This window comes from Arvicola amphibius, chromosome 3 (genome assembly GCF_903992535.2).
Source record: "Arvicola amphibius chromosome 3, mArvAmp1.2, whole genome shotgun sequence".
NCBI classification, from domain to species: domain Eukaryota; kingdom Metazoa; phylum Chordata; class Mammalia; order Rodentia; family Cricetidae; genus Arvicola; species Arvicola amphibius.
This window is the reverse complement of record NC_052049.1, coordinates 89,181,555-89,202,517: the sequence shown is the minus strand read 5'-3', so window position 1 is coordinate 89,202,517 and position 20,963 is coordinate 89,181,555. Positions and strand designations below refer to the sequence as shown.

Genomic DNA, 20,963 nt, shown 5'->3' with positions numbered 1-20,963 from the left:
ATAAACTTCCTCTACAATTCCTCTGCCTTGAGTTGCTTTTGGTACTTAAGAACAACTGGCAGGGGTCTTAGTCCTGAAATCCAAACTGAACAAATGCCTCCCCCCCCCCAGACCACTTCCATCCCCATTTACAGTATAGCAACTGCCCTCCCAGCCTAAAGGACCCTCAGAGGACTGTCCCCTTTTGGGGGCAAGGAGCTACAGGATTGATGGAGATATCTTCTGAGGCTAAGATTCTGCCTGAAGACCAGATCCTGTCTCTAGAGGTCTCTGGTAACAGGCTCTGGGGTCTGAGAACCAATCATCTACCTATGTGTCAGATGTCCCTTGACAGACAACATGGGTGAAGAAAGGGGTATCTTTGTGTGTATGGTGATGTTGGGGTGCAAACAAGGGGGGCAGAGGAGGACAGCAGATCTTTATCACTTGCCAGCTTACTGCCTGGTGACAGGGTGGCTTAGTGATCCCAAGGCTCACCATGTCCACTAGGTTAGCTGGCCAGCAAGCTCTCAGCATCTACTTGTCTCTGCCTTCAGCTCTACGGTTATAGGCACACGGAGCCAGGCTTGGTTTCCACGTGGGTACTTAGAATTTAAACTCGGATCCTTGTGCTTATATGGCAAATACTCCTACCCTCCAAGTCATCTCTCCTGCCCAGGAAAAAAGGTGTGTTAACAGGAAAACTGGGTGGCTAGTTCACCTGGAGAGGTATTGGCCCCAGGACTGCTGGCCTCCTCACCTGTGCAGAACGGTCACCCATGTGTTTACTGCAACCCAGTAGCGCCTTCTTCACCTAGCATGCTTTTTGTGGATTCGTGTGTGGTGTATGTGTTATGTATGTGTTCGTGCGTGCACATGTGTGTTTGGGGACCAGGGAACAACCTCAGGTGTGTGTTCCTCAACCCTCTGCACCTTCTAGTGTGGTGCACAGACCTAAGTATATCAGTGGGTGTGCACAGGAGTGCATGCAGACACCAGTGCAGGACACGGTTCCTTCCTCTGTCTCTTTCTGTCAGATTCCCTAAGACAAGTCTCATGGGGAAGCCAAGACTCTGGTTTTCAGCGAGGCTGGCCGATCAGTGAGCCCTCAGGGTCGGCCTGATCTGCTTGTCTCTGTTCTCCCTCCTTCTTTATGGCCAATTTCCCTGTAATCTAACTATATCTCTCGTTCTACCTCAACACCGCCCTGCACACACACACACACACACACACACACACACAAGAAAAAAGATACAGAAAGAAAGAAAGATAGATTGATAGATGCCACTGAAAGGCTTCAGGAAGGAAGGGGATTGGGGACACTCCTGGCTCGCACTGAGAAGCAGACAAAGAGTTTCCCAGAAGGCAGGACAGGGACGCTATTCATACGCAAATGAGACACGAGGCCTTGCTAATATTTTGATTCTCTTGAGCATCCAGCCTGTCATCTTGCACCATTAAAGCAGGAAAGAGGCAGGACCATTTGGGGAGGGAGAGAGCTTCCATCCTGAGGACCTGTGGGGACATGGGATGCCTCTTGCTGAAGGATGGGTCACTAACTGCTCACCCACTGACTTGTCTCAGTGTCTCTTCTGCTCATCCCCCCCCAATAGGAATCTCTTCATTTTCATTTTTTTCTTATATTTTTACTTATGTGCGTATGTGTGTGTGGAGGTCAAAGGACAGCGTCCTTGTGGGTCCTGGGGATTGAGCTCAGGTCATCGGGGTTGGTGGCAAGCACCTTTACCCACCGAGCCATCTCAATGAGGGTCGAACAAGACCATCAGATAATACAGAACAATTCATAACAGTAACAAAATTACAGTTAGGAAGTAGCAAAGAAAATAATTTTATGGTTGGGGGGTCACCCCAACATGAGGTATAGTATCATATGATTGAAAAACTAGAAAGGCTGAGAACCACTGCTTGGAACTGGCTAGGCAGAACTTGCTGGCCTTGAACACACAGAGATCCCTCAGGTCCCTTAGTGCTGGCATTAGAGGTGTGTGCCACCATGCCCAGATGACCTCCCATTCCAGAGCCTGCCTTTACCTCCCAACTTCCAAATGCTGAGGCGACAGATGTGTGCCACCAGGACTGGCCTGTGTGTGTGTTTCGAAACAGGTTCTTACTCTGCAGTCTTTGTTGGGTGGAGACTCACAATACAGCCCAGGGGACCTCAAACTTCCAGTCCCCATGCCTCTGCCTCCTTCGTGCTGGGTAACAGGTGTGCACCACGCCACCGGCTTTGCTCTTCGACTTTGCGACCCCTGACTCCCAGTGCCCACCTTTGCCCCACCTTCCCTCCTGTCATTCACTCCTTCCCCAACTCCTAATTTCCCAGTCTGTGCCTCAGTTTCCCTGTTGATTATTAAATCTCTTTTCCTACTACTAGGTCTTCCCCTTTGTCCCCCATCCCTCCTCCAGCCCCGTCTTCGCCGTGGGAAAATCCTAGGACGGTGAAATCGACAAGAACGTGATAGCCACCCTCCCCCATCTCCTGACCTTTCACATCTAGTTTTAAGGGGGATGATGAGTTGAGGGTTGCCGGTTCTGGACCTCGGCTTCCCTCGCTCACCCGTGACAGCTCCCCACCTGCTGGCAGGGGCCCCACTCTGCGGGGCTGTCGCCCGAAGCCGGGCTGGGGGCGGGGCTGGGGGCGGAGCCCGCGACAAAGGCTGGGCGCGGGGCGGGGGTGGGGTGGAATCCCGGCCGCGGGCGAGGCGGGGTGGAGGCGCTCAGGTCGCCCGGGCGGGCGGGCGGGGTCGCGCCAGGCGGCGGGTCCCCATTACCCAGGCGCCTATCGGGCGGGGGGCGCGTCATGTGGCCGCTCACGGTCCCGCGGCTGTCGCTGCTGCTGTGGCTGCTCTGCCCAGGCCTCGCCGGACAGGTAGGGGCCCCGCGGGCAGGTGCGGAAGCCGGGGAGCCCTAGAGGGGGTGTAGGCTCGGAGGGGTCCCGCAAACAAGAGCTTTGGGGTCCCACCAGTCTCCCCTTCCAAAAGCTGCAGGATGGCGAGGGGCTTATGGGGAAGGTCGCAGCAAAGGAGGGGTTGGAACATCCACCCTCGTTTGGGGAAACCCTGGGGACACCCAATGCAACCTCAAGGCGGTGAGACTGGGGGGACTCTAGTTTTGGGGTTCCAACCCGCTCGATGAACCACAGCTCACATCCCACCATCGGGCTGTGAGATTGGGGAGGGAAACTTCAGGGGGGCTTTGGGGTGTCGCCTGTCACTTGCCCGTTATGGCTAGGGTGGCTTAGCTTCTACAGATCCCCCCATCCATTGCCTGCACCCCTATAGTGGGGAAGGGGGCGGGACTCACGTGTGAATGACTGACAGGGATGTGCTCCAGGTGCTTGCTGCTCCCGAGTGCTGGGGAAACGTGTGTCTTTGTGTTGTGGCTGGGTGTGACCCAGGGGAGTTTGTGTGTGTGTCCAAAAGAGTGAATTGGGGTGTGACTGGTAAAGGTTGAATGTACGTGTGGGAGTGTATGCGAGTGGAGTGGGGGCGGGGTGACCCGAGGGTGGGATGATAGGTAGGAGTTGTGCGTCTGTGACTGGCTGTGTGACCCGGCATGAAGACTTGTGAATCTCCTTGTGTTCAGCTCCTGCTGTATGTCAATAACGGGGTGTGACAGTTGTCCTCATGGCTGTGCCCAGATGCCTGGGTTGTCCAAAACTCAAGTGACAGTCAGGTGTATGGCCATGTGAGGGCACTCTGTGCCTTTGGTTGAATACATCACTCTAAAACAGGGTGTTCAGGGTGACGGGCTGTGTGTGCAAGCGTGACATTCAGGCCCCGTGTGTGTTGACTCTATGCATACCCCATTCCTGGTATGGCAGAAGCAGGTGGCTCCCTGTGGTATCCCATCTTTTGGGCAAGCTTGGAGAGCTTTACAAAACAGGGAGGGTCCAAGCTTTCTTTTACTGTTAAAAAATCTCATTCCTCCTCCATCTTGGGGGTGGGAATACCCCAAGATATTGTGTGTGTGTGTTGGGGGGGGGGGGGCAGGAGGAAGCTGGTATCGATAAAACAGTAACATATCAGCAAACGCTGGAGAAAGTCTGTTGCCCAGTGTTTTATCACAAATGGCCAGAACTAAGCGGCTAAATCCTCTGAGTGCCCTCTTTGTGGATGGTACCCTGGCAGAGTATCCTCATTTAAGAGATAGGGAAACTGAGGCAAAGCAAAGTTAAGTCACTTGCTTGAGTCCAGACAGCTCAGGAGGAGCACAGAGAGGATGAGCTGAGGTAAGTCTCTCCTGAACCCACACACTTACCGTTTGTTAAATAATCCACCCGACGGGTCTGCACTGCCTGGGGAGACATGACTAGGCGGAGTTTCCAGGTAGGAACTCAAAATAACAAGGATCTGGTCACCTTCTCTTTTCTGACTTAGACAAGAGGGGAATGAGCTGCAGGTACACCCCACTGCGGGGCGCTGGAAGAAATGGAGGTTAGGGTCCGTGTAGGATTTCCACAAGAAGAGGTTGTCAGCACAAACACGCAGGGTGGGGAAGGTGCAGTAGGTTGCACACAGTAGGCACTCAGGATTTGAGCTCAAAAGAAATTAGGTACACCACATGTGAAAAAGACAAAAAGAAAAAAATCCACTTGAAAAATGGCTGAAAAAAAAAATGAACCAGGAGGGAAAGCTTTAGTTCCTGAGGGTGATCCAGTCACCCTTAGGTTCCTAATTCCAGGGCCAGTTTGCTGAGAGACCCCAAGATTGGAGGGAGGGACTTGGGGCGGGGCTGAATGTGGGTGGGGCTACTCAGAGAGCGAGGGCGGGGACACATGTCAGAGCACGCTGGGGCTGAAGAGGGGAAATTTGAGTCCGGTCGTGAGGGGCATCAGTCACTGGCTGCAGTGCTCCAGGTGGCCACTAGGAGGCACCACGTGACGGCTAAAAAATTAGCCAGTGGCTTACAGGGCCTGGCTCCGCGAAGGCGAGAGGGAGGAGAGGGCAGGAGAAGAGAAGAGGGAGAGGTGGGGCTCCGAGGGAGGCGGCCTTGCCCTTCTTCTCTTATTTCTCCTGTCTAGTCCCAGACACCCCTCCCCAGTCCCAGCGGAGTCCTTTCTTGGAAATCATTTCCTCAGCCATTCAATCACCAGATTTGATTAAACAGTGAAGCCCTGCCCTCCCGGAGCTGACCTTCAGGCGCAGCAGACAGATGAAACCACAGAAATGTATAAAACAGCGCCAAGAACTGAATCCATATATAATCCTATGCAAACAGGGAAAATCGCAAATAGGTTACACCTGTAACCCGGGGTGGGGAGAATCAGAATTCAAGGTCATTCATTCTCCATTACATCGCGTGTTCAAGGCCAGCCTGGCCTTCCCCCCCCCCCCCAAAAAAATAGATTAAAGAGGATCTGGAGAGATGGCTCAGCCATCGGAAGCGCTTGGTGTTTGTTCGGTTTCTGTGCTGTGATAAGGCACTCTGAGGAGGACAGGGTCTCTTGGACTTGTACTTCCATCACTTAGGGGAGCCAGGCGGGAGCCAGGCGCTCAGGCAGGGGCTAACTCCCTGCCTCACCCTGAGCCTGCTTTCTTACACAGCCCAGGCCCACCTGCCTAGAGATGGCGCTGCCCACACCGGGCTGGGCCTTCCTGTCAGTCCAGACCCTGTCTCACAGGCATAGCCACAGACTAGCTGATCTGACCAACCCCTCACCTGAGGGTCCCTGTCCCCAAGTTGACAACAGAAAACAACCGGGGTGCTGCTCTTGCAGAGGACTGGAGTCTGCCTTCAGCACCCACAATCACCAGATAGTCCAGTTCAGGGGATCCAACCTACTGTCTGACCCCAGAAATACACACAGGTACATACACATGAATTTAAAAAGTACCCCCTCCCCTCGCAAGACAGGCTGTGCAGTCCTGGCTGTCCTGGAACTCTGTAGACCAGGGTGGCCTCGAACTCACAGCTATCTATCTGCCTCTGCCTCCCAAGTGCTGGGTTTAAAGGTGTGCTCTCCCGTGTCTGGTACATAAAACTACGTCTTAAACAAAAGAGGGTGGGGATGGGGACAGGTAGGGAGTCTGAGCTGGTGTGACCTGGGGGGTGTCTCTAAGAAGCGGAACTAGAGGTAAACACGTGAAGGGGGTGAGTGAGAAAGGCTTTCAGGTGAAGGGAATTTGAAGCAGGAGGAACAGCCAATGTGTGCAAAGACCCTGAGGGCCAGGGAGCAGTGTGGAGCCTACTGTGGGTCCAGCGGTGTGGAGTCCGCTGCGGACCCAGCGGTGTGGAGTCCGCTGTTGACCCAGCGGTGTGGAGCCTGCCGTGGATCCAGTGGTGTGGAGTCTGCTGTGGGCCCAGAGGTGTGAAGTCTGCTGTGGACCCTGCTGTGGACCCAGCGGTGTGCAGTCTGCTGTGGACCCAGCTGTGGACCCAGCGGCGTGGAGCCTGCTGTGGACCCAGAGGTGTGGCGCCTGCTATGGACCCAGCGGTGTGGAGTCTGCTGTGGACCCAGCTGTGGACCCAGAGGTGTGACGCCTGCCGTGGGCCCAGAGGTGTGGAGTCTGCTGTGGACCCAGAGGTGTGGCGCCTGCTGTGGACCCAGCGGTGTGGAGTCTGCTGTGGGCCCAGAGGTGTGAAGTCTGCTGTGGACCCTGCTGTGGACCCAGCGGTGTGGAGTCCGCTGTGGACCCAGCGGTGTGGAGCCTGCTGTGGACCCAGTGGTGTGGAGTCCGCTGTTGACCCAGCGGTGTGGCGCCTGCCGTGGACCCAGCGGTGTGGAGTCTGCTGTGGACCCAGTGGTGTGGAGTCTGCTGTGGACCCAGCGGTGTGGAGTCTGCTGTGGGCCCAGAGGTGTGAAGTCTGCTGTGGACCCTGCTGTGGACCCAGCGGTGTGGAGTCTGCTGTGGACCCAGCTGTGGACCCAGAGGTGTGACGCCTGCCGTGGACCCAGCGGTGTGGAGTCCGCTGTGGACCCGGCGGTGTGGAGCCTGCTGTGGACCCAGTGGTGTGGAGTCCGCTGTTGACCCAGCGGTGTGGCGCCTGCCGTGGACCCAGCGGTGTGGAGTCTGCTGTGGACCCAGTGGTGTGGAGTCTGCTGTGGACCCAGCGGTGTGGAGTCTGCTGTGGGCCCAGAGGTGTGGAGTCTGCTGTGGGCCCAGAGGTGTGGAGTCCTCTGTGGGCCCAGAGGTGTGGAGTCCTCTGTGGGCCCAGAGGTATGGAGTCCGCTGTGGGCCCAGAGGTGTGGAGTCCGCTGTGCGCCCAGCGGTGTGGAGTCTGCTGTGGACCCAGCGGTGTGGGGCCTGCCGTGGACCCAGTGGTGTGGAGTCTGCTGTGGACCCAGCGGTGTGGCGCCTGCTGCGGACCCAGAGGTGTGGAGTCTGCTGTGGACCCAGCGGTGTGGCGCCTGCTGTGGACCTAGCAGAGGGTGGAAAGATGAATTTGAGGTTGGGTGAGGCCAAAGAAGGTCAGCAAGGCAGAACCATGGAGAAGCTGTGACTGAGTGGTTGGGGATTTGTCAGTCGAAGAGAATTGGCACCTGTCAGAGGCGTTATTTCCCCCCTGTCCAGGACTGATCTCTTGTTCTGGGTCTTGGCCACTGTGGTGTGATTGTGTTTGTGTGTGTGTGTGTGTGTGTGTGTGTAGGCCAGAAGTCAACCTGGGTGTCTTTGTCATTTGTTTTCTACCTTATTTTAAAATATTTTTTAGATTTTATTTTTATTATGTTTTAGATTGGACATGTGCCTGTCACTGTGACTGTGTGGTGGGGACTAGGGTGTGTATGGGGGGAATCTGTTGACCTTGATCAGACTCAGGGCTGAGTGCCTTTTTCTTTCTTTTTAATTAATTAATTAATTAATTAATATGTGGATTGGTGTTTTGTCTGCATGTATGTCTGTGTGAGGGTGTCAGATCCTTTGGGACTAGAGTTACAGACAGTTGTGAGCTATTGTGTGGGTGCTGGGAATTGAACCTGGGTCCTCTGGCAGAACAGTCAGTGCTCTTAACCATTGAACCATCTCTCTAGCCCCAAATTTTAGGATTTTTTTTAATGACACAAGATTTCACTGTGTAGCCCTGGCTATCCTGGAACTTGCTCTGTAGACCAGGCTGGCCTTGAACTCACAGAGATCCACCTGCTTCTGCCTCAGTTTCCAAGTCAGTCTCTCACTGGCCCCAGCGCCCATGCCTGGCCAGCTATCTCTGAGCTGCAGGGGTCCTTCCGTCACCACCTTTCCAGTCAGTGTGACAGGCCTGTGCAGTACGCTTGCCATTTATATGGTGCTGGGATCTGAATTCTGGTCCTCCTGTTTGTACCACAAACACATCACCCACTTAGCAAGCTCTCACTCTCTCTTAGTGTTATCTGAGCTTGGGGCCAATGCTTTTCTGGGGTCCCCACAGGATGGGAATAATTAGTTCAATTTAACCATATGCCCCAGGGCCTTTGCATTTTCTATTCCTTTCCATACACCTGAATATGGCTGCCCCAGGAACAGTCATTTCAGTGCCCTCTCCTCTTTTTTCTGCTTAAATCACTTCCTCTAAGAAGGATGCTCTGAACCGGGCGGTGGTGGTGCACGCCTTTAACACCAGCACTTGGGTAACAGAGGCAGGAGGAACTTTGTGAGTCTGAGTCCAGCTTGGTCTACAGAGTGAGTTGCAGGACAGAAATACTGTTTCGAAACCCCACCACCACCACCACCAAAACCAGGCTTCCCTGACCATCAATCTAAAATCATTTATTTGAGACCGTTAGGAAGTGAACCAAGCTACCTGAACACACGTAAACACTGTAGTGCCACAGTAGCCAATCTGAAAGCGGAGGGAGCTACTGAGTAACTAGAGGGAGGGTAGCATATAGAGTGGAGATGCTGCACAGACAGATGGTTCATGCCCTAGAAGACATTTCCTTAGCTGCTATGGAGAGTGGACAATTGAACACTTGAGGCTGGATGTGTGTAACCAGTTGATGAAACATTTGCCCATTTCATATGAAGGTCCAAGTTCCAGTCCTCAGCATCACATACAACTGGGCAAATGCTTATAATCTTTGGGAGATGGAAGCAGGGGGATTAGGAGTTCAAGGTCATCCACTACTATATAACATAGCTTCAGCTACAGGAGATCCCCACCCACAGTCTAAAAAGAAAAGCAGACCAGGCTGGGGTGTAGCAAAGTGTCCAAAGCCTTTGGATTCCATCCCAGAACTACATAAAATAGGTGTGGTGTTGCATACCCATAATCCCAGCTCTCAGAAAACACAGGCAGGAGATTGATACCAATACCAGGACAGCCTAGGTTACAAAATGAGACCCTGTCACAACAAAACAAAACAAGGTATGTCTGTTTCACATAATTCTGGAATTTTCCATAGAATGTTTTCTGGTTGCTGTTAACTGGAACTTCAAAAAGCAAACCCTGAAGAACTGGGGACCCCTGTGCCAAGGAAGGTGCCTGAGGTCATAGATGCCAAGCCGAGGCTGAAATCCCACGGAAGGATGCTGCTACTAAGCTCAGGGACGCTGAACTTGCTCATTTTTCTAAGGTGTTAGTTAACATCCCTGCTGACTGTGGGTAGGAAATCCCAACAAACTGCGGGAAGAGCCTTCTGGGGCTGGACCCAAAACTAAGGAGCTGGGGCGACACCTAGTGTGGAATGAGGTTTGTGCAGGACGTGAAGTTTGTTTTTTTTTTTTTAAATTTGTGTGTGTGTGTGTGTGTGTGTGTGTGTGTGTGTGTGTGTGTGTACACGCAGATGTACATACAAAGAATAGACGTACCTCAACTGGACCTCCTTAGAAGCACACCGATTGTTTTTAAATCACATTTATTTGGGGAGGGGAGAGTTCTTGGCCTGGTGCCCACGTGGAAATCAGAGCATGTGGAGGTCAGAGGACGATTTCCGGAGTCAGCTTCCTCACTATTTGGGTTCCAGGGATGGAGCTCAGGACTTCCGGTTTGGTGGCAAGCCGCTTTAGCTTCCGAACCTCGCCGGCATCACTTTGCTTTTTGAGAGAGGATATCTCAGCGGCCTGGAGCTTGCCAAGTACAGACTGGCTGGCCAGTGAACCCCAGGGGTTACACTTCATCCGTCCGCGCTTCAGGCCAGTCTAAGCAGAAGCAGTAGCACAGAGAGGTGCGAACAAATTCGACGAGGTGTGTTTGGAAAGTGTAACCCTTCACCCCTATGCCCATGTGTATGCGGGTACATGTTTGAATATGCATGTGGAGGTCAGAGGTTGGCATCTGTGGTCTTCCTAGGCCGCTGTCTGTTTTATATTGCATCACAATCTCTTCGTGAACCTGGAGCATGTTGATTCCGTTAGTCTAGCATGCCAGCTAATTCTCGAAGATCCCACTTCCAAAGTGCTGAGGTTACAAGCAGTCCATGCCCACCTGACATCTACATGGGCTCTGGGAATCTGAACTCAGGTCCTCATGCTAGTATGGCAAGCACTTTGCCCGCTGAGCCATTTCCTCAGCTCCTGTTTTGTTTTCTTCATTTAAAAAAGTCATCTATTTGTTTATTTTTGCGTGGGCACACGTCTGATCATGGAGGTCAGAAGACAGTTTGCAGGAGTCCGTTCTTTTTTCCATCACGTGGGTCCTTGTCAGGGATAGAACTCAGGTCTTCAGTCTTGGCAGCAACCACCCTCATCTGCTAAGCCACCTTGTCAGCTCCTTTACAACAATCTATACTACTGGGTGCTCAGTCCTTCTCTGAAGACAGAACTGTAAAATATCTCTGCACAAAAATAAAGAAATCCAAAATTAAAGTCAGTCGAGGCCATGCAAGTCCTCATCCCTGAAGCCCAGAGAGTTCTAATTATCCTCAAGAAAACACAGTAGGGGCTGGAGAGATGGCTCAGAGGTTAAGAGCACTGACTGCTCTTCCAGAGGTCCTGAGTTCAATCCCCAGCAACCACATGGTGGCTCACACCATCTGTAATGAGATCTGGTGTCCTCTACTGGCCTGCTGGAAACCATGCAGGTAGAATACTGTATACATAATAAATAAATAAAATCTTGAAAAAAAAAAAAGAAAGAAAACACAGTAAATACACCAAGAGACAGACACTTTCCTGTTCCTCCGGTCATTCTGAAGAAAGTCAACGAAGGAACAGAGATGAGACACAGCCTGCTACAGAGTGTCGGGAAGTCCACAAGTCAAAAAGAGAGACACGAGCTGGGCATGGTGGTACATGTCTTTATCTTAGCCTTTGGAAGGAAGTTGAAGGTTGGCACTGGCAACTTAGCAAACTTTTGCTTGAAGATATAATAAGAAGGGGTTGAGACTCAGCTGTAAAGCCCCTGCCTAGAATCCCCCATGGAGTGGGTGGGGACATGGCTCAGTGCCTGTGTGTAGCATATTGTATACAGTACACAAGCACTGTATACAGAGGATCATTTCCCAAGCTGGTGTGAGTGAAAGCCAGGGTTCTGGGGATGGGAGCTCAGGTTGAGTGGGTGTGGATGGTGTCTACGAGAGGTGAGGTTAGAGGCGGATGTGGGAAGGATAGTGGTGATCTTGCCAGAAAGACTGTGAATTCTAAGTTAAGAATTTCAGAATTTGTTGAGTTGTTCGTAAACAGTCACAGGGTCTGAAGAGAGAACTCAGTGGTTAAGAGCCCTGGCTATTCTTCCATAGAACCCAAGTTTGCTTCCCATTACCAACATGGCAGCTAAAAACCACCCATAACTACAGTTCCAGAGACATTGGTGCCCTTTTCTAACCTCCACAGGCACCAGGCACTCATGAGATGAACAGACATATATTCAGGCAAAACACCCACACACATAAAATAAATGATTCGTGCATGCACACTTACACACACAGGGACACACACACACACACACTCACAGAATAAATTATCATAATGATCATCATGAGTTCAAGGCCAAAACAAAACCTGCCCAGTTCCCCACAGCCGGCAAGCCCCAAAGAAAATCACATAGATATCTCCACAAGTTATAAAGCTGATTGACCCATTAGCTCAGGCTACTTATTAGCTCTTGTAGCTTATATTAACCCACTATTCTTATCTATATTAGCCACATGGCTCGGTACCTTTCTCAGTGGGGGAGCTCACATCTTGCTTCTTCGGTGTCTGGGCAGGAATCAGGGATGGGCTTCCTCCTCCCTAGAATTCTCCTGTTCTCATCGCCCCGCCTTTACTTCCTGATTGACCCACCTATACTTCCTGTCTGGCCAAACAGTGTTTATTTAAAACATGATTGACAGAATACAGACAATTAATTATCCCACACCAAAAGTTCGTCATTTCTAGTATGAAATTAGAACTCCCAGGACAGTCTGGTTTAATCCCTGCTGGGAACTCACACATCCTCTTACTCAGTATTATGACTACAGAGGCCACTGTAGATTGGCTTTGGAGATATGAATAAGTCCTACGGAGTAGATGAATTTGCCATGGGGAGTTTGGGACTCATGGAACTGAGAGATGGCTCAGCAGTTAAGAGTGTTTGTTCCTCTTTCAGGGGACTCAAGTTTGGCTTTCAGTGTCCACATGGGGCAGATCACAACTACCTATAATTATAGCTCTAGGGCATCTGACATCCCCTTCTGACCACTGTGGGCATTACAGTCTCATGTGACCCCTCCCACATGTTCATGCCTTTAATCCCAGCACTCGGGGGGCAGAGATAGGCAGTTTTCTATGAGTTCAAGGCCAGCATGGTCTACAGAGCAAGTTCCAGGACAGTCTGGGCTGTTCCAGAGAGAAACCATGCCTCAAAAATAGATAGATAGATAGATAGATAGATAGATAGATAGATAGATAGATAGATAGAATTATTAATTGTGACTATCTGCTATATATGATCAGAAGTTTTCCAACGTTGAAGAAATTTCTGGCAAGACCAGGCATAGTGGTGTACAATCCTAGCACTTAGGAGATAGAGGCAGGCGATTCTTTGTGTACTGAGGCCAGTCTGGTCTACAAAGTGAGTTCCACAACAGCCAGGACTACATAGAGAGACCCTGTCTTCAACAAACAAACAAACAAACAAACAAACAAACAACTTAAAAAAAATCGAGTGAGAACCGGCAGCTGTGAACTGAACCCATATCCCCACTGTGGCACACATCAAATAAAGTTTCTGGCAGATATGCAAATTAGCCCTCTACCAGTCAGCTTCCAGATGTTTCTTGTCCTTTGGATTTCTGGTGCTGGGATGAGAAGTATGAACTACCACACCCAGTTTGTGTGGTGGGGAGGGTGACCCGGAGCTTCGCGCCAGAGATGCTCTCTAGCCACAGAGCCAGATTCCCTAGCCCTCTTTTTACTTTTATTTTGGGACAGGTTCTCATTCTTAATCTTCTTGCCTCAGCCTCCAAAGCAGCTGAAGTTGCAGACCTGTATCGCTGTATGTTTGAGAAAATTCTACCTTTTCCAGTGCCTGCCTGTACTGAACTCTTGTGACAAAAGTAGTTGGGGAGAAAGCGTTTGTCTCACTCAGTTTTAGGGTGGGGCCCGTCAGGGTAGCTCAGGGAGGCTGTGTGGCCAGAGTTTAGGAGCTGGTTACAGTGAACCCACAGTCAGGGGAGTGAGGAATGCAACCTAGTGCTCAGCTGGCTTCCTCCACCTTGGGCATTTCAGGGAATGGTGCCTCCTAGGAATGGTGACACCCACAGTGGGTTGGGTCTTCCCATCCTAGTTAATATAGTCAGGACAGTCTCCCACAGACATACCAACAGGCCAGCCTGATCTAGACTCACTGAGATTTGCTTCCTAGGTGAACTAGACTGTACCAAGTTCACAATCAAAAGTGAGCATCATACCCTTCCTGTGGAAATGAAGATAACCCTTCTGTGTCTTCTTCCAAAACTTTACTGTTAGATGGATGATCCATCTAGAATCGGTTGGCTGTGTGTGTGTTTTAGTGTGGATGCACATGTGGGGTGTATGTGCACATCTGTATAGAGGTCAGAGGTTGTAGGAATTTAGCAGAGTCTGGAGTAGACATTAGCACGAACAGTTTCCACTGTACCTGGGGCACATGTGAGAGCAGCTGTTCCCTAGAAGTGCGCTGACACTGAAGAATCATTGCAGAAAACAGCACAGACTATGGAAAACAGAGGTTGTTTTCTATGACTTGTGGAATTTCAGCCTTCCCACGACTTTGGTCAAAAGACACCTCTGGCACACCTGAGGCTCTTGGATTATCGTGTATTGCAAACAATGTACTATAAAGGACTAAAGTCATGAAGGCATGTGATGCCTTCCTTTAGAGAGACGTACAGTTAGATCAGGGATCTTGGGATGAGGAAATACTTTACCCAAAAAACAACTTTGTAGTAGCAATCAATGAATGTGCTTTTGTATGGCTGTTCGGGGTTCAGTCCATCAGAGGCCGGGCCGTCCTGCTGCCACACAGGCCTTAACATTTCACCTTGCTGTGACCTCTTTCTTCAACCAACACAGAATACCCCGACAGAAGTCAGCCTTGATTGTCTTCTCTCAGGAGTCAGCTACTTTATTCTCTGTCTCTCACTGACCTGGAGCTCCTGCCTGGGATACAGGCACGTGTCAGCAGTGCTTAGCTTTTGCTTCTTTAGAAACTATCTTTTATTTATTCTCTGACAATTTCATACGTGCCTGCAACATTCCTTGTTCATAACCACTCTCAACTCCCCTGCCTTTTCTCCTTTCAACACACCCAACACATTTCTTTCTGCCTTTATGTTTTCTCCTAAATTTTTAAGCTGATTGACACCAGTCAATGCTTCCTGTTGGTCTTGTCTGGGTCTTGTGTAGGTAATCTTATCTATCATAAGTTCATGACATGTGATGGCCGCGTCATCTCCAGAGACCAGCACGTCACAGTGTTCTTCCCCAACCTCTGGCTTCTATGGTCGTTATGCCTCCTGTCCTGTGACGAGCCTTGGGTTTGAGGGCTGGATGGGGCGGTTTGATGCTGAGCACTCAACAGTCACTATGCCCAGCACTTTGCACAGTTAAGAGTCTCTGCATTAACTGCTGGACACTGCAGAGAGATGCTTCTCTGAATCAGGGTGAGTGCAGCAATGACCCATGGGTAGAAGGGAAATACTTAGAAGGTAGTTTGACAACTTGTCCATTTGGTAACACAATACTGGTAGGGTTGCTCCGTAGAGACTGTGACCTCCCAAGCCATGTGCCTTTAACCATGTTTACATGATCAGGCAGGAGTTTTTGTCTGTGGAGTAGGCCTCAAATCCAACACATAGGGTTGGTTACTCCCATAACCATCATTCCCCTATTGCACGGGCTGGGGGGGGGGAGGCACATCTTGCCTAGCAGGTTGGTGGGATTCAGCACTGAGTAAGACCCTCAATGCTTTTCTTAATGTGGGTTCTGGGGATCTAACTCAGGTCCTAATACTTGCCCAGCAAATACTTTGCCCACTAAGCTATCTTCTCAGATCCTAGATCTGATCTGTGTATCATGGAGGTCGGGTCCACTTCCACTCTTCCCACTATGAGCCAGTCCCAGATAGACGCTGAGGCTGAATGCAGGGTGATTTGGGGAAAGTTTCTTAGCGCTTCTGTGCTTCTAGTTCCTCATTTTTCTCATTAATTTAATTTGCTGTTCTGGGTATTAAACACAGAGCCTCATGCATATAACTGCCTGGCTATGAAACACTCGTTATGCAAGCATGGAGACCTGCGTTTGGATTCTGAGAACACACATAAAAAGCCGAATGCCACTGTGTGCATTGTATCCTAGGAGATATAGAGACAGAAGGTTCTGTGGGGCCTCTGGCAGCCAGCATAGCCAAATTGATGAGCTCTACATTCAGTAAAGAACCCTCTGTTAAATCATAAGTGGAGCCTAGCAGTAGTGGTGCACGCCTTTAATTCCAGAACTTGGGAGGCAGAGGCAAGTGGATCTTTGAGTTCGGGGCCAGCATGGTCTACAGAGTGAGGTCCAGGACAGACAGGACTGCATGGAGAAGCCCTGTCTCAAACAAAACAAAACAAAACAAAAAACCCATCAGTTGGGCACCCATAGAGGAAGACACCTGGCCTTCCTACTTGAGCAAGTGTACGTGTGTACATGTGTACCTTCAGTCACGAATGTACAGACATGAACATGCACACACACGAGAGCTGGATTTGGTGGCGTGAAGAAAAGGACTGTGGGGGGGGGAGGATGAAATCTTGAGTCATAAGCTCGAGTTTTTGTGAGTTCATCAGGGCTGAGCCTAGGATGTGGGGTGAAGCCAGAATTCTGTGGTGTGTGTGTCTTCGGGTTCTCTAGAGGAGCAGAACTGATAGAATGAATATATGTGTGTATACGTGCGTGTATACATATATATATTCTTTTATTTATTTAGAAATTTTGGAGATTTATCATAGTGGCTTACAGGTTGTGGTCCATCTAGTCCAACGATGGCTGTCTACCAAGGTAAAGTACAAGAATTCAGTTGCTCTTCAGTCTGAGAGGCTGGATGTCTCAGCTGATCTTCAGTATATTCTGGAATCCCAGAGAAGCAGGCTCTAATGCTAGCGAAGGAAGGGACCCGCCAGGGAGAGTGAGGGCCAGCAGGCAAGGAGCAAAATCTCCCTTCTTGTCCTTTATAGAGGCTGCCAGCAGAAGGTGTGGCCCACATTAAAGGTGAATATTCCCACCTTGAAAGATCTGGATTTAAAATTAATCAAGAAAAAAAATCTGTCACAGGTATATCCAGCCTCTTGGATTTTCGTTAATTCCAGGTGTGGTCAAGTCGACAACCAAGGACAGCCGTCATAGTGTGTGAGGGCGGGAAATATTTGTGAAGTTTTAGTTCAGATGTGAAAATCCACTCTAGCATTCAGAAGCAGAGGCGGTAGGATTGTTGCAAGCTCAAAGTCAGTGAGGGCTTCCTAAGAAGCTCTGGAGGGACAAAACTTCGCGGTGAAACCCTGTAAGATCAGGCTGGAGTAGTTCAGTCGGCAGAGTGCTTGCCTGGCATGCTCAGAGCCCTGGGCTCCATCCCCAGCACCAAATAAATTGGAGGCTAGGATGGTGGTGTGCAGGCCTGTTATCCCCCTACTCAGGAGGCGGAGGCAGGAAGATCAGGAGTTCCAGATCAACCTTTCTTGGCTACATGGTGACTTCAAGGTCAGCCTGGGTTATGAGACTGTCTCTAAAAAATAAAATACAAAGAAAGCAGTTTCATACAAGCGTGGGTGACAAACCCTAACATAGCCACCATCCTGCCCGACAGGTCTGCCACCTTCTAGCAATCCTCACTTCCCCCTCCTTTCTCGCTGTCCGTCACTTCCAGGGATGCCTAGTCTAACCTTCCCTGCCTCTATTGATTTGCCCTTTTCTGGATATTTTATATAAATGGGATCATAAACTTTGTGGTCCTTCTCTCCAGCTTCTTTTCCTTAGAAAAATACTTCTGGGGTCCAAGGCATTGATATCTGGTCCTCTGTAGGCTAGAAGTCTGTTAGGTAGGTAATCCGGTCTGAGCGCACACTCGCCAGGTAATAGACAGCTGGTTTATTCATGATTGAAAACCCCACTGCTATGAATGTCACATGTGTGTCTTTCTGTGAACTCCTCCTTTGATTCCTCTGCAATAGATGGATCCTTGGGTTTTCTGACAAACTCCTGCTTAGCTTTCTCAGAAGTTACGCTGTAGCAAGCAGTGGCAACAGTGTACATTCCTAGTAGCAGAGTTGGGGCACCAGATGTGGGACCTCCCTAGTGCTGAGCGTTCTCTTTCCAGTTAGGGTCTCCAGCTCACCATAGAGCTCAGAGCTGCACTAAGTGGTGAGGCTGGTCTTGACCTCGTGATCCTCCTGCCTCTATCTCCCAAGTGCTAGGATTATAAGTATGTTCCATACCTGGTTTATGCAGTGCTGGACATGTAACCCAGGGCTTCAAGCATACAGGAATGCACTCCACCCACAGACAGCCCAGCCCTGATACTCGTGTGTGAGTGTGTGCATGTATGTGTGTGTGAGTGTGTCAGTGTGCATGGGTACAAATGTATGTGAAGGGCACAGGCTGGTTTTGGGTGTCTTCCTTAGTGTGTGTGTGAGTGTGTGCGTGAGTGTGTGCATGTGTGTTTGAGTGTGCATGGGTACACATGTATGTGAAGGGCACAGATTGGTTTTGGGTGCTTTCAATTGCTTCTCTATTTCATTTCTATTTTTTGAGATAGAGGCTCTCACTAAACCTGAAACTCACTGATCAGCTAGGCTGCCTGGAGAGTGAGCCCCAGGGTCTTCCTGTCTCTATACTCCACCCCAGGGCAGAGATTACAGGTATTGGCCACCACACCGAGTTTTAACAAGGGTTCTGGGAATCTGAACTCAGGACCTCATGTGACAAACATCTTATGGACTGAGTCATCTCCCCAGCCTCTCGGATACTCTTTTTTAAAGGGTTTATTTTTGTGTGTGTGCCGGATTGTTCAGAAGTATACCACATATGTGCAGGAACCCCGGAAGTCCAGAAAAAGGCACTGGATCCTGTGGTACTGGAGCTACAGGCTGTTGAGAGCCGGCATGTGGGTTCTGGAACTGAACTGAGGTCCTCTGGAAGAGCAGCCAGTGCTCTGCCGAGCCATCACTCCATCCCCCTCGGGCACTTTTCAGTGGAGACCTTTGTAGTGGGTATCCCGAGTTGTTTGTCTCATAAAATCCACAAGCGGGTATCTGAGAAACAGGTAAATGTGGAGGTGTGAACTCTGGGTGGAGATTCAGACTAGAAATAGGCCTTGGTGAGAGAGTCAACCAATCAAGAGCAATTTCTTGCTGGTGGCACGCTCCCGCCATTCCTGGTCTGGGAGGTAGAAGCAGGAGTTCAGGGTCATCCTTGGCTACACAGGCCAGCCTGGACTACATTAGATCCTGTCATCCCGAAGGGGCTGGGGGCTGGAGATGTAGCTCAGTGGTAGGGTGTTTGCCTAGCGTTCATGAGACATTGGATTTGATCCCCGGCACTGAAGAAAAATATCTGATAAAGAAATATTTAAACAATATAAAGGCAGATGGTGCTGAGGGCTCTGACTTTCGAGACAGAATGTGTGCTTAGCATGTATGAGACCCCGAGTTCCATTCTCAGCACAGAAAACAAGCAAACACAACTAAAAATAAATTATAATAATAAAATAAACAAAACTAAAAATAAGTAAAACAAAAATGACCTTCAGGGCTGGGGAAATGGCTTGCCACATGAGCATGAAGACCTGAGTTGAGATGCCCAGGGTCCATTTTAATGCTGGGCAGGTGGTCCAAACATCTGGGAGGCAGAGACAAGGAGATGGCTGGGTGTCTAGACTAGCAGACTGGAAAATTCTTGGTTTGACTGAGAGACCCTGACTCAATAAACACGATGGAGGTGATGGAAGAAGATACTTGATACTGGCTTCAGGTACATACATCTGGGCAGATGCACCCCACACCACGCAGGTTCACCACGCACCACACAGGTGTACCCCACACCACACAGGTTCACCCCACACCATACAGGTGCACTCCCACACCATGCAGGTGCACCCCAAACCATGCAGGTACATCCCACACCATGCAGGTACACTCCACAGCATACAGGTGCACCCCACACCATGCAGGTGTACCTCATACCACATAGGTGCACCCCACACCATGCAGATGCACCCCATATCCCCACACTACACAAGTACACCCCATACCACGCAAGTGCACCCCACACCACGCAGGTGCACCGCACACCACACAGGTGCCCCCCGCATCCCCACACTACACAAGTACACCCCACACCATGCAAGTACACTCCACACCACGCAGGTGCACCCCACACCATGCAGGTGCACCCCACACCATGCAGGTATACCCCACACCACATAGGTGCACCCCACACCACGTACCCTGTCCCACATGCAAGCACACATATGCTTATGCATGCACAGAATGCCCCAGGCACTCAGGGTCGAGTCAGGGAAGCAAGTAACATTAGGTGTCCTAGTGGGACAGAATTTGATCTGGGTGTTTCCTCTGGTGGAAGCAGTAACTGAACGTTCAGATGGGATACTCAGGAAACCTGGCAACACATCCCAGCCGAAGGGCATGTAATGTGGAAGGGCTCTGATGTGAGAAGAGGGCATCCCCCATAAGAAATGCCCCTCCCCCACAGGCCCTAAGATGGCTCAGCAGTTAAAGGCTTTGCTGATCAACCACAAGGATGGTGTTCAGATCCCAGCGCTCCTGTAACAAGTCATGCAGAGTCCCACACATGCCTGGGACTGTACCTCTGAGGGACACAGAAGCAGAAGGAACACTGAGGATTTCTGACTTCCAGTTAGCCAGTCTGGAGAGACCGTACATCAAAGGAAGAGATGGAGAGTCCGAAGTTAAAGCCCTCTCCTGGCTTCCACACAAGCACTAGGACCAATGTGGTAGAAGAGAGAACAAATTCCCCCGAATTGTCTTCTGACCTCAGCATCCCACCATATCCGCAATCAAACAGGTAAATGTAATTGGAAATTTCAAAAAAGAGAAGAAAGCCCCATCCTACTCCAAGCAGAAAGAAAGGGAAACCACAGCTCCCTTCTCCCCCTTCCCACTTCGCAGTCTCCACCCACTCCTGCCCAATGTTTGTGTCCGACAGGAAGTCAGTGGGAAAAGTCCCGGGAAAGGCCGTTTCCTGGAGGAAACCCCCACCATGGCAGAGACTTAAGTGAAGGACGTGAACAGGCCTCCGAGATTTCTGCGGTAAAATGTTGTCAGCTAGCAAGGTCCTGAGACAGGAAAAAGGTTCGATGAGCCAAATAAGTGCGCAGAAACTGGGAGTAGGGGGAGGTGGAAAGATCCAGACATTTAGGAATAGAGAGGGCGGAGGGGGCAGGGACCGAATGAGGAAAGGATAAGTTGTTTCAAGAAGGGAGTGAGTATGGAGAAAGGAAGGTTATTAATTCATGTTTTTGTGTGTGGACCCGGGCTATGGCACGCATGTGGAGGTCAGTGATAATTTGAGGATGTCGGTTTTCTCCTCCCACCATATGGGCACTGTTAATCAAACTCGGGATTTCAGACT

At 50.4% G+C, this 20,963-nt stretch overlaps 1 protein-coding gene across 1 annotated transcript in view; it reads left to right on the top strand.

Annotated features, from left to right (window-relative positions):
- The first annotated feature begins 2,831 nt into the window (after positions 1-2,831).
- Positions 2,832-20,963, top strand: part of Olfm2 (olfactomedin 2) — an 86,104-nt gene continuing 67,972 nt past the window's right edge. Inside the window, exon 1 of the mRNA XM_038323306.2 lies at positions 2,832-2,869. The gene's annotated coding sequence lies outside the window, so the exon portion shown is untranslated. The remainder of the gene's footprint in view (positions 2,870-20,963) is intronic.